General features: G+C 45.6%; 1 protein-coding gene and 1 long non-coding RNA gene across 3 annotated transcripts in view; one reads left to right on the top strand and one right to left on the bottom strand.

Moving 5' to 3' along the window:
• Positions 1 to 13,691, top strand: part of Gramd1b (GRAM domain containing 1B) — a 175,833-nt gene that overhangs the window by 32,494 nt on the left and 129,648 nt on the right. The gene's annotated exons all lie outside the window — the stretch shown is intronic.
• On the bottom strand, positions 368 to 13,684 carry LOC128122009 (uncharacterized). Its single transcript, XR_008222304.1, has 2 exons — positions 13,432 to 13,684; positions 368 to 1,107 (listed from the first exon to the last, which is right to left on the bottom strand). It is a non-coding gene; the product is annotated as an uncharacterized LOC128122009 (long non-coding RNA).

Raw genomic sequence — 13,691 nt, 5'->3', positions numbered from 1 at the left:
ATTAATGTTGGGTCAAGCATGAGAGCACATACTTGAAACCCCGACACTTGGGAGGCAGAGGTAGTGGGATCTAAAGTCTACGGATATCCTTGGCTACCTAGATAGAACCTTTAAGGTATTGTGTCTCAAAAAACAAGGTGGGGAGGGGGGCTGGAGAGATTGCTTAGTGCTTAGTGGACCTGAGTTCGGTTCCCAGCACTTTCATTAGGTGACTCCAAACTGCCTATAACTCCAGCTCCAGGGGAATCCAATGCCTCTGAACTCACATAAACAGCTCCCCTCAACATGTATGTAATTAAAAATAAAATAAACCTACCCTCCCCAAAGAAAGAAAAACAGAAAAGGAAAAACAAACCAAGACACTCTATAGTGTTTTAAAATACAACCTATAATATCTTTATGCATATTAATATTTCCATCCATGCAAATAGTGTGTGTTAATCACAGACAGCCTCCCTTGGGCTGCTGAGATGGCTCAGACCCTTGCTGCCATCCCTGGGACTCACTCCCGCAAGTCTGCAAGTCTTCTGACCTCCACTTGTCTGCTACACAAAAGTGTTTTATGACATATACAAAGTCAATAAAAAATATAATTTAAAAGATGAAATAAACCTGGAAAGAGGAATGTCTTAAGTTTCCTTGTTGTTTGTTTGTTTGTTTGTTTATCAAGACAGGGTCTCTCTATGTAGCTCTGGCTGTCCTGGAGCTCACTATGCAGACCAGGCTGGCCTTGAAGTCAGAGTCAAGATCCCCTCCGAGTGCTGAGATTGTAGGCATGCATCACTACATCTGGCTTATTTGTTTGTTTTTAAAAGCTGCTTTAGAAGGTTATAGGAAATAGTCTGGGCATATTCATGTTTTGTGGTGGGCTAATGTCAGCTATCAAAAGTTGATTGTGCCTTTCATTTCCCAATACTGATTTCAGTGACATGAGAAACCAAGCATGGTGGAAGTGTTTACACCACAGAAATTAGCAGATGATTCAAATCAGTGGATCCAGTCTGGTTTGCAAACATTTATCAGTCGTTAGGGAAGTGAAAGGTCCCTCCCAATAGAGTGAGAATCAGTCATGTGCAGACCCGAGATTTGCCTCTTCAAAACCCTTCCCTGCAAAAAAGAAAAAAAAAAATCAAAACCAAATTACCAAAACCAAAACCAAAACAGCAATAAAACACCCCATTCAGGCCGTACTTGGGACCCCTTGGGTCAGAATCCAGGATGAGCCAGGAGATAGGAACCTCTTATGAAACAGTCTTGAAGTGATGCAGCCAGTGTGGCTGGTCCTTGGGTTGGAGTGTTAGAGACAGGGAAGAGATGATGGTTGCAAAGGCAGATCAGAGGCAGGAGGATCTTAACAGCGACAGATTGGAGGTGGCAGTGTTTCTGAGTTTCCTCGTTTGGACCACTGAGTTGATGGAAGAGGATGAAGGTAACTGGCCTTACGCAGGCTGCTATGAGCTGCTTCGGAGAAGTGATGGTGAAGGGCATTGTTTTGTACATGTTGCTGGAGGAGCCAGGGAAGGCAGGTTTTGGTGACAGAACAGCCAGCTACAGGGAACCAGAGCTGGGGATACAGGTTAGGGAGTGAGCAGTTGTATGTTTGGGTGTGACAGATAGACTGGATGCGTGATGTGGGAGGAGGAAGAGACTGGGAAGAGCTCAGTTCTTCAGAAGCAGGTAGAAGATGAGAAGCCATGGGGAGATCAAGCCAATAGCAAATCATATATTGTTTACGAAGTTGGTTTCTGGAGGGAGGAAGGAGGGCTTTCCAGTCGTTTATATTTCCAGAGCCCGACTGCAACCACACAAATGTTCTTGTACAACAAGAGGTATTTGTTACTTTGGGTGTCATAGCAGAGAAACATCTGTCAAAACTCAAGAGACCACCGTGGGGTGGTTCAGTGGGCAAAGGTGCTTGCCACACAAGCCTGGAGATTTGAATTTGATTGTTGGGACCCATGTAAAGACGGAAGGAGAGAGTCAACTTCACACAGTTGTCTTTTGATCTGCACGTGCATGTCACACACGCATGACCTCACATATGTCATACACACCCCATGGCATGCACGCTGCCACGTAGCTCATAGACATGCCAAACACATACAATAATAACAATTAAAAAAAGCTTAACAAATGAAAGATTTGTTTAAATTCATGGTTCCAGAGGATTCAGTGTATGGTAAATGGACTCTGTATTTCTGACCCAGAGTGAGGCTGAACACCTTGGCAGCAGGAGCGTGTGGCAGACACTGTCCACATTACAGTAGACCTGCAGCCGAGAAGACAACAGGAAGTGATCAGGAACAGCCTCTGGGTACCTGCCTCTACCTGCTTCCTCTCTCTAAGCCTCTTGCCCTAAAGTACCCACAACCTCCCCAAATAGTGCTAATGACTGCTAACTTAGTGTTCAAAACATGAGGAACATCTCATATGTTAACCACAACACACAACAATCCAGGTTAGATTTCTTTGCATTTTCTCAACCTATTGTGCAAAGGCATGCTCTTTGATGCTGCCCTTGAGTTTCTAGATGGTAGTTAGGTATCCTTGACTAGAAACACAACATGTATGCAAATTAATTAGAACCAAATAACAGTTAGGCGTATCTTCCAGAACATGGCAGCTGGGGATACAGTCTAAGGACTTTTTTATTTTTGGTTTTTCGAGACAGGGTTTCTCTGTGTAGCTTTGCGCCTTTCCTGGAACTCACTTGGTAGCTCAGGCTGGCCTCGAACTCACAGAGATCCGCCTGGCTTTGCCTCCCGAGTGCTAAGATTAAAGGCGTGTGCCACCACCGCCCGGCCAGTCTAAGGATTTTTGATGTGGAGAAGCTAGGGTGTTTGTTGTAGGTAACAGTCACGCAGCGCTTGAGTGTTGTGTCGTACTCCCGTAACAGGAACTGAATGGAAAAGCAGCTTGAACTCCTTTTTTACGTTAGGGAGCCGAGGAAATCAGAGTCTCAGAGGAAGGTTGTGAGGGGTCTGTGCCCACCGTGGCTCCTGCTTGCTTCGGTTTTGAGCTGTTCCTGCAGCGTTTCTGCAGTGTCTTCCTCCCATGACAGGACTTGTCTGGGCTTAGGGAAGAAAGGGCTTTTCTGCAGCCTGGGAGGGGGCACAGGATGTTAAGAGCAGGAAGGAGAGACAACTGTGGGGGCAAAAAGGTTTATGAGGCCCGCTGTCCAGAGACTTGACCAATCCTCACAGACTTCAAGTTCTGAGAAAGGACTTGGTTGACCGCATTACTTCCTGAGTGAAAGATTTACCTCTGAGTGACCTGGTTCATTTGCATTCACTCTTTCGAGAGAGTACCTAAGATTCAGCTAAGTAGTGACTGAGGCCAAAGTGGCAACAAGGATGTTGGAAACAAGGGGGGAAGCCATGTGCTGCTTCATCTAAGAGCAGCTGGAGGGAGTCGGAGCTGAGACTAACTCACTTGCCCGGTTCTCAGAACCCATTCCAGGAATGTAATGGGGTAAGTATAATTCTTTTAATTGTGTGGTGCCAGAGCTCTAGAATTTTATTGTGGCTGAAGAGTTCTTTACTCTTCATTAAAAAATAACATAGAACAAGGCATTGGATAGAATAGTTATTGTTTCCACGGCCATAGTGTAATTACCTGTTTTTGTGACAACCTAAGACTGGCATGGAGATTTGAAACTCATAATTCTGTAAGAGAAGCTAACAGAGGAGTCTCAGCCCACTGCCAACTTTTGCTCACAGTGGGTACTTGAAGAACCTCAGTCTTTCTTGCCCATCTTGTGATGAAAGCTGTCTTAAGCCTGAGATACAACTCCTCACCTTTAACGACTGAGAGAGAAATCATGTCTCTGGGGTGCGGGTAGGACAGAAGAGGGTTGGCATTAGGAGGTAGCTGGTGGTTTTGTTGTGATGCCCTTTTAATTTGGGGGGTGTGGTGGGGGCACATATGTCTGTCTCATTCTAGTTGGCATCTTCAGATCTCAGAATCAGGGCTTCCATTCTTGAAGCAAAGGTCATGGATGACCCCTTCCATGTCCTGGAATGTTGACTGGGGTCCTTTCAACACTGGCATTTGGAAAATATTGAGGAACAAGAAGGAAAGTACACAATCTGCTGATTTGAGAGCTCTCAAAAAGGAGTCTTTTTTTGGACTGGCTAGTGGGATAAGAGACCTTTATAAGTGCAAGAGAGAAAAGTCACTCATTCACATCTTTGACATAGTTGTATACCTACTATGTGCTAGGCACTTGGAAAGGAAAGAAATTACAATTAAAATGGGACCTTTAATTTCAAATAATTTCTAGTTACAGGTAGAAGATCTAGTGAAGTGAAGTTATTGTCATATAGTTTTGAGACAGGGTCTTGCTGTGTAGCCCTGGCTATCCTCAAACTCGATCTCTTCCTACCTCGGCCTCCCACGTGCTGGAATTATCTACGTGTGACACCATGCGGGCTGCGAAGCAAATTACTCATTAGAATCCATCCAAGTACGACAAATACGGAAAAGGTCATTTCAGGCTGATGCATGCTAGAGTGGAGATGATAGCCATCAGGAAGACTTCCTTCCTGAAGAGACTAATTTTGAAGAATAATGGAGAAATAGTATCTACAGACATAGTATATCTACTTAGTGCCAGCCTATCTTGGGGGTTTTAACTCCTATAACATCCCAATAATGGAGATGTTATTTTGTAATGTGGATTGTCTTATGAGGGTTGAAACTGAGTGCCCTGAGCGGAAGAGTTAAGATTTGAATACAGGCCATGCGGTGGTGGCAGATGTCTTTAATCCCAGCACTCAGAAGGCAGAGGCAGGAGGATCTCTGTGAGTTCAGGCTAGCCTAGTCTACAAAGTGAGTTCCAAGACAGCCAAGGCTACATAGAGAAACACCATCTTGGACCCCCCACCCAAAAAAAACCCCAAATATCTGAATACAGGCAGTAAACACTAGAGTCTGAGCTCAATCCTTAGGCCATTTACGCCCCAGGGCAGGGATTACTGGGTTTACTGAGTGAAAGAAAGAAGTAGAGAGAGGATATGACAGGCCAGAAAAGGAGTAGATTCAAAGGCAGACAAGAAGCATGGCTGGAGTGGAGCTAGCTGTAGATGAGGGACCTGGGAAGTGAGACAGCATCAGGCTGGGAGGCTTTTCTTGTTAAAATAAGAGTGTGGAAAAAAAAAATAAAGAGTGTGAACTTGGCTCCAAAATTATGGGAAACCCCAAGGATGTGTGTGTGTGTGTGTGTGTGTGTGTGTGTGTGTGTGTGTGTGTGTAAGCATGCATGTGTGTGTGCTCCTCCTGGGCTTCTTGGAATCAAACCCAGAGCCCAGAGCACACAGTACAAGCTCTCTAACCAGTGAACTATATCCCTGGGCTAGCCCCATGATTTTAAGCCAGGGAGTGACCTGAAGTAATGGAATCACACTGTGTCATTGTGGAGGGTGGACTGGAGAGGGGCCCAGACTGGCAACAGGAAAGGCAGTTGGGAGCCCATTCAAGTAATCTGGGTGTGGAGTGATGAGAGAGGGATCTGAGCAGCCAGAGGAGGGACGAGTGGGCCATGGGGATTTGGGAGACCGAAGGGAGTGGCGTCTGTCAGCCTTGGTGTAGAGCGATGGGAGGTAGGTGTATGTAGCTAAAGTTTTCCTGCCTGGCCCACAGTCAGGACAAATCTCTCTCACCTGCCAGTCCCACAGCCGCTCAAACTCAACAAAGTAAACACAGAGACTTATATTGGTTACAAACTGTATGGCCGTGGCAGGGTTCTTGCTAACTGTTCTTACAGCTTAAATTAATCCATTTCTATAAGTCTATACCTTGCCACATGGCTTGTGGCTTACCGGCATCTTCACATGCTGTTTGTCATCGTGGCGGCTGGCAGTGTCTCTCTGACTCAGCCTTCCACTTCCCAGTTTTATTCTCCTCCTTGTCCCGCCTACACTTCCTGCCTAGCCAATGGCCAATCAGTGTTTTAATTATTGACTAATCAGCAACACATTTGACATACAGAACATCCCACAGCACTTCCCCCTTTTTTTTTTCAAAAAAGAAGGTTTTAACCTTAACAAAGTAAAATTACATATAATTTGGGAATTTGGGCGTAGCTTCTCTTACTACTTCCTGCTGGAGGGGGGCGCTGTATCTTATGGGGACACAAAGAAAATTTTAGGATCATGGAGTAGTCTGTGAGGCTGTATCGTCTGAGCCAGCTGCCTTGAAACCATTCTGGATGTTGGGTCATCTGGGCCATGGTGTCATCGGAGACCTTTCAGGGGGTCTTGGCTGGTCAAACCTGATGTATCTTAATCTGGAACAAATCCATAGCCTTTGGCTTTCTGTGGGAACAAAAGCAGAGTCTCCTTTCCAAAGCAACACATCCTTACATCCAAATTTTGAAGTCAAGATATCTTTAAAATATACATATTGGTTTAACTCAGCTTCTTTTACAATCAAATATCTCTCTGTAGTTAAGAATCCCAAAGACAACACAATCCAGATTCTCTGTGTGATATTCATCTTTACATGGCTTATTTTTTATATTAATTTTACTATCTCTTTAAAGACTTTATTTTTTAAAACTATGTATTTGTTTATATAACTGTATATATCACCTTTTTTGTCTCTTTCAAGCCTATGTATATTTTACACACACTGTAAACTATTACATCTGAATCTGTCTTATTGTGAATCTATTGTTTTAAACTGCAGCAGCTGTGACTGCTGGCTCCACCCACCTCAGCTTCCCAACATGGCAGTGGTAGTTTACCACCAGCTCTGGGAGCTATTGTGGGTCTCTATGCTTTTATCCAAGCAGCGTGTAGCCCAGAAACTTCTCCCTTTGCTTTGCACTAGCAAAGGCTAAATCCACCACGCAGCTTAATGTGCCTCTTGCAGAGACCTCATTCCCGCCATACTGCAGGTCGAGCGCGCTAGGAACCCTCCAGTAGCTCAAACCGGCAGCTGCCGCTCATTTGAGAGAGACAATTAGGAAGCTGTTTTTAGCTCCATTTTAGAATCTTTTTTTCTCAGTTTTTAGGTGGAAACTCTTGCCACCACGTTGGACGCCATTACCTTGAGTTTTCCTGCCTGGCCCACAGTCAGGACAAATCTCTCTCACCTGCCAGTCCCACAGCCGCTCAAACTCAACAAAGTAAACACAGAGACTTATATTGGTTACAAACTGTATGGCCGTGGCAGGGTTCTTGCTAACTGTTCTTACAGCTTAAATTAATCCATTTCTATAAGTCTGTACCTTGCCACATGGCTTGTGGCTTACCGGCATCTTCACATGCTGTTTGTCATCGTGGCGGCTGGCAGTGTCTCTCTGACTCAGCCTTCCACTTCCCAGTTTTATTCTCCTCCTTGTCCCGCCTACACTTCCTGCCTAGCCAATGGCCAATCAGTGTTTTAATTATTGACTAATCAGCAACACATTTGACATACAGAACATCCCACAGCAGGTGTACTTCCGGTTTATGTGAATCTCATAGTGAAGACCAAAGAGAGGGAAAGGACACTGAAGTCAGAAATGGACCTGCTCCTCACCGTGAGAGTCCTGATGGATGTTAGGAGCTCAGTGCTCTATGGTAATAAATACAAGGGTTGTGGCCATTTGTTGGATGTTTATTTACTGATTACCAATCTTTTGGTTAAATGCTTATGTTAATCAGGTGACTCAGTCTTTGTAAGGAGTCTTATTAACTTACATCTGAACAGACAGGGTGATGGGAACACAGAGAGGACTTAGGTTTGCTCCTCTGTGTTGCTCAGAACCCAGGTGGCAGAGCTAGAATTCCAGTTCTGGCTTTGAACTGAAAACTTCTTACACAAATACTGTCTAGTAAGGCTCCCTAGGAGAAGGCAAGTGTTCTGGACTGCCCACTACAGAACCACTAGTCATATGGATATTGAATATCTAAAGCTGAGGATTGGATTTCTAATTAATTGAAAATCGCACGATCATATGTGATTAGTGGCCACTTTGTGGGTCCACCCAGCTCTCTGCTCTGCTGTCTTTGGGAGCTGTCTGTATATCCATCACGAGTAGAGCTTTAGGGAGATGGATTGCAATGGATTTTCTAGGTTTTTTTTAAACGTTTAAATTATATTCATTCATTCATTCGTTTGGGTTTTATGTTTGGTTTTGGCCAGGGTCTCACTTTTTAAAAGATTTATTTATTTTTGTTTTATATGTATGGGTATTTTGCCTGCACATATACCTCTGTACCACATGAGGTAGGCCAGAAGGAGGGTGTCAGATCCCCTGAAACTGGAGTTACAGATGGTGGTGAGCACCCTGTGGGTGCTGGGAATTGAACCTGGGTTCCCTGGAAGAGCATCCAGTGCTTTTAACAGCATCTCTCCAGCTCTAGTCAAGGCCTCACTGTTTAGCCCAGGCTGACCTAGAACACACGGCAATTCTTTTGCCTTAGTTTCCCGGAACCAGGGTTACAAGTGTAAGGTACCACAGCAGGCTCATTGCAGATGACTTTTTACTCGTCACGGCTTATTTGAGAATCTGATGAGAACTATAACCTCTCTGGGGAATGTACAGTGCTGTTGTAACAATGTCAGAGGTCCCTGAAGGGTAGGTTCCCTGGTTGGAAGTAACCTGATAGCATGTTACCTCCTTGAGAGCAGGGACTTCCGGTGTTTTGTTTACCATTGACACCAGTATCTGGATTCCAGAATGATGTTTACTATGTAGTTGATCCTTGATAATTTATTGAAGGAGTGAGTGGCTGAAAGAGTCCTGGTAACACTTCAGGATCAACCAGAAGAATTTATGAAACTCTCAAGAAAAACAGAAGAGCAGAAGTGTGACAGAGGGAAGCCCCAGGAGTCACAGCAGTCAGGAAGGAGGCCCTTCCAAACCCTGATCACTCTCCATGTCAGACCTGCTTGGGCGGTCCCATAGGATTAGGATTCTAGTTTGTCTGCTTTGGTGTTCCAGACAGGTCTCACTCTGCAGCCCAGGCTGTAACTCAATATATAGCCCAGCTGGCCTTGAACTCATGATCTTCTTCAGCCTCTCCAAGTGCTGGGACCACAGCTGTATGTCACCACTTCTAGTTTAAAAGCAGGATTAGCCATTGTCCTAGGGAGCAAAACCAGAGTGCTGGGTGTGGGTTCAGATTTCAATTGATTAACTCACAAATCCTGGGGTTGGTCCTCCATCCTGCCCCCTCCGTCATTGGGAAACTTTGAAAAAGTACTCACTAGCTCAGCAGTAGAATGCTTGCCTGGCATGTGTGGGCCCTGGGTTGGATGCCCCCAAATGACTGCCTAGATCAACAGCTTCCGACTTTGGCTTAGATAGGCTGCATGATAAAGCACCAGTTTATTATGTTTTGACAAAGATTTAACAGTCACTGGGCAGTGTGTTACCAGTGGCCATAAAGAAAAGGAAAAACAGGGCCAGGCGGTGGTGGCGCACGACTTTAATCCCAGCACTCGGGAGGCAGAGGCAGGCGGGTCTATGTGAGTTCAAGCCCTGTCTCAAAAAACAAAACAAAACAAACAAACAAACAAAAATTCCAGACAGCGTAGTCTACAGAACAACACCAGGTCTCAAACAGCAAGACAAACCAGAACCAAAGGAAGCACAGACACGGGCATGTTTAGAGGTGAAAGAAGTCTTCAACAGAAAAGCGTTTGTGGGTTTGGATGAGTGAGGAAAATATTGAGCTGCATTCTGAACCCCTAAATCTTTGTCCAGCTACCGCTCTTGCGGCAGACTCCCACGGGAGCTAGCTGTGAAGCAGAAGTGAGCCTCCTCCCAGCCCTGTAGGCAGACTGGCAGTTCACTCCCAGCCCGGGATTTTCTAAGTACTCTCTGAGACTATCAGGTGTGTCGTGTAGGAAGCTGGCAGTCCTTCACAGTGTCCCAATCACATCTGTGTACTTACTTCTATTATTAGACTTTCCCAGACAAGCTTGCCAGGTGACAAACAGAAACCACCTTTCTTTATTCTCCGCTTCTCTGCTACCTCCTTTCTCCTTCTGAATACGCCTTTCCTATTCAAACCGAAAGTGTAAACACTAGAGTCGATTTATCTTACCTTTAGTTTTTCGAGACAGGGTTTCTCTGTGTATCCTTGGCTGTCCTGGAACTCACTCTTGTAGACCAGGCTGGCCTCGAACTCACAGAGATCCGCCTACCTCTACCTCCCAAGTGCTGGGATTAAAGGCGTGCGCCACCACCACCCCCTTGGCAGTTTCAAAGTATCTATCAGGCAAGCTACCTGTGGCTATTCGGTATTCACCGCCTGCCACAATCTCTACCATTTCTAAACCTCATTGCACTCTTTTAGGCCACGTGTCTTTTTGCACGTCTGACCTTTCGGAAAAAGTAAATCTCCCCCTCCCACATGGTTAAGTGGCAGAGTCAAGACTAGAACTTGAGTCTCCATGATTTGGGGCATGATGATCGGATTCCTTGCAATTTAATCCCCAGCTCTATAAATTGAGGATTAAGTAGTGACTAAACACAGTAAGTCTCTATTTCTTGAGGAATTAGGCTAAGAGAGGATTAAGTGAGCTGGCCCGGGGTTATAAGGCCAATAAGAAGTAAAGCCAGGGAAAACCAAGTTCATCTGTTCCTAACACTTCCACAGCCCGAGAGAATTTATTTCTCCTTGTTTATTAATCAAAGACAGCTGTAACTGTCACTGGCTGTGTTTTGAAACTCCCAATTAGCATGAGATAATTGTTGCTAATGCAGCGGTCTGCAGAGTATTGCCAAAAGCAGAGAAATGGGCGCTTTGGTCTCTGCAGCCTTGGTGTGGGTGGCTCCCATCAAGCTTGGGGAATAGTGAATTCCATCTTGCAAGTCTCGTGGCAGCTTGAGTCCGCCTAAGTCTCAAACCTCTCTCCGGGCTTGAGAGAGCAGTGCATCATTGATGGCCTGGGAGAGGAAGAGCTGATTGTGCGCAGGAAATGCCCTTTCAGAAATGGGGCTGGGCAGGATGTGGTGGTACATGCCTGGAATCTGAGCTACTGGGGAAACTGAAGCAGGAGGCTTGAAAGTTCAAGCCTGGGACTACATAGTGAGTTCAAGGTCAACCTGGGAAACTTAGTGTGACACTGTCTCGAAATAAAAGCAAGCTGATGTTTCCGTGATGGTAGAGCACTTTTTTTTTTTTTTTTTTTTAAGCACGTGAAAAACCCTGGGCTCTATCCCCAGTCCTGCAAAAATAGAATAAGATGCTAAATTAAATAAAAATATCCAAAAGATGCCGGGTCCCATCTCCCCAGTCGTTGAGCTGCGCCTTCAGAGGGCACAAGGGTATCTGCTTGTGGTTTGTGAGGTTAGCTTGTACTTTCTGCATGGGTCTGTTCCTTGGGGTCGGGAGGTGGATGGTAGTTCAGTGGAGTCAAGGGAATGTGTCCAGCATGCATTGCAAAGCTTCCCAACCATGGCCTGCCTTCTGGAGCTTGCTTTGTGAATTACCATGGATTTTCCCCAGCCCTTCCCAGTGTTGAGAGTATTAATGGGACCATCTAAGATAAACTTCTGCAGTAGTAGGCATGTGGGGAACAAAACCAGGAGTCTGCTGGGCTCCCTCTGTATATTCAAGAATTCTGTGTGTGTGTGTGTGTGTGTGTGTGTGTGTGTGTGTGTGTGTGTGTGCCATAGACAGCTTTTGGTAGGTGGTTCTTTCCTTCCCCAGTGTGAACTCTGGGATAGCACTCAGGTTGCAGGTCTCAGGAATTGGAGGCAAGCGTCTTTACCCACTGAGCCATCTTGTTGGCCTTCAGTGAGTATTAATTCGTTTCTTGGAACGAATACACATTGTGAAGGCCACCAGTTGTTTTTATTTCCTGTAAACTGAACTTTCCAAACCATGGGAAGACCAGAAGGGGGCGCCCAAAAATCGACTCATTCTGATGACTGTGGTGCTGGTTTGGTTGTGATTTGGGAAACAACAGTGCCATCTAGTGGGATGGCTTGCTAATATCAGGTCAAAATTACTTTTTCAGAAACTGGTATATTGATAATCATTTTGGTCTAGAATCTCTTATAATTAGCTTAATTTTAAGTTTTGGTTGCCAGAAGAAAGGTAGGGTGAGCAGGAAGTACCAGCCTGTTATGGCCAAAGTAGATCAAAACCAGCCTATTCCTCAGAGAGGCTGTGATGCTCATCATGGTCTTTTGGGTTAGTTGAGCCTGTTGACTATTAAAAAGGGCATAAATCCTGAACTTTAGACACTCCTCTTCAGCTTTTCCTGCCATGTGGTGGCATTGTATTTCCCAAAATATTGTGTACCTTAATAAACTTACCTGGGGTCAGAGAACAGAAAAGCCACAAGATATTTAGGCTAGAAAATGTTTGCACACGCCTTTAATCCTAGCATTCCAGAGACAGAAATCCCTCTGGATCTCTGTGAGTTCAAGGGCGCATTGGAAACAACCAGGCATGGTGACTCACGCCTTTAATCCCAGAAAGCAGCCTTTAATCCCAGGGAGTGGTGGTAGAAAGCAGAAAAGTTTATAAGGCGTGAGGACCAGAAACTAGAAGCATTTGGCTGGTTAATTTGGCTGGTTAAGCGTTCAGGTTTTCGAGCAGCAGTTCAGCTGAGAGCCATTGGGATGAGGACACAGAGGCTTCCAGTCTGAGGAAACAGGATCAGCTGAGAAGTTGGCCAGGTGAGGTTAGCTGTGGCTTGTTCTGTCTCTCTGACCATCCAGCATTTCACCCCAAATAACTGGCCCCGGGTTTGATTTTATTAATAAGACCTTCTAAGATTCCTGCTACACTGCCAAGTTCTTTCCGTGGAGTACACTGAGACACCTCTCTTGAGGCTTGCCTCTGGAGCTGTGTGACTTGGAATTTCTTCTCCAGCTTGTACCCCCACGTGGTGCACGACAAGAATATGAAATTACATGGATCAGCAACCCTGGAGCAAAATTCTATTAAAAATAGTTTTAAATATATTTACATGTATAGAATTCTGCTATTTTGTTTTTTGTTTGTTTGTGGGTTTTTTTTTGGGGGGGGGTACAGGGCTTCTCTGTGTAGCCCTGGCTGTCCTGGAGTATGCAGTGTAGACCAGGCTGACCTCAAACTCCATCTGCCTCTGCCTCCCGAGCGCATGGATTAAAGGTGTGCGCCACCACACCCACCTTTAGAACTCTGCTTTTGAATTGAGCTCTGTATTCCTCCAGCCCACAGAATAGGAAGATCGATCAGGGATTTTTGCCCTTTTCTTCCCTTACTCTCAGCCCTCCCTGGGGGCAGGGCAGCGGACCCAGTAGGTGGTGCAGAACCCTTCAAGTCTCTGCCTTCTGGCAGTCTCCCTCCCTCCAACCTTACAAGCCCTACCCTCTCCTATCTGCACCAGCTCCTTGGGGGCTTGGGTGGGTTGAGGAAGAATGGATCACTGTCCCATCAGAGATCTTAAGCAACCGAGTTGGGAGCTGTCAGTGCTTGTTTACAGAGGCGTACATACCTAGGGACCTGGGTAGTAGATCAGGCTCTTCCTTCTCCGGTCTGGACAGCCGCAGAGATGCCTTGGATGTCAGACAGTGACTTTCAGTCAGTTAAATGTCTTCTCAGCTCACACCCCCACTTCCACTCTGGAAGCACTCTCTCTGCATTCGCTTGATGTTGTAACCCCGTGTCTTTGTATAGCTGAGGTCTGGATGGCCTCCCCCAGGGTTGAGAAAGCCAGAGAAGTTCTAACGGTTCACATCCTGTGTCTTTCCTCAG

This window comes from Peromyscus californicus, unplaced genomic scaffold (genome assembly GCF_007827085.1).
Source record: "Peromyscus californicus insignis strain IS unplaced genomic scaffold, ASM782708v3 Scaffold_11__1_contigs__length_118956290, whole genome shotgun sequence".
Classification (NCBI taxonomy): domain Eukaryota; kingdom Metazoa; phylum Chordata; class Mammalia; order Rodentia; family Cricetidae; genus Peromyscus; species Peromyscus californicus.
Note: the sequence above shows the minus strand (reverse complement) of the source record. Positions and strands in the feature narration are given on the sequence as shown.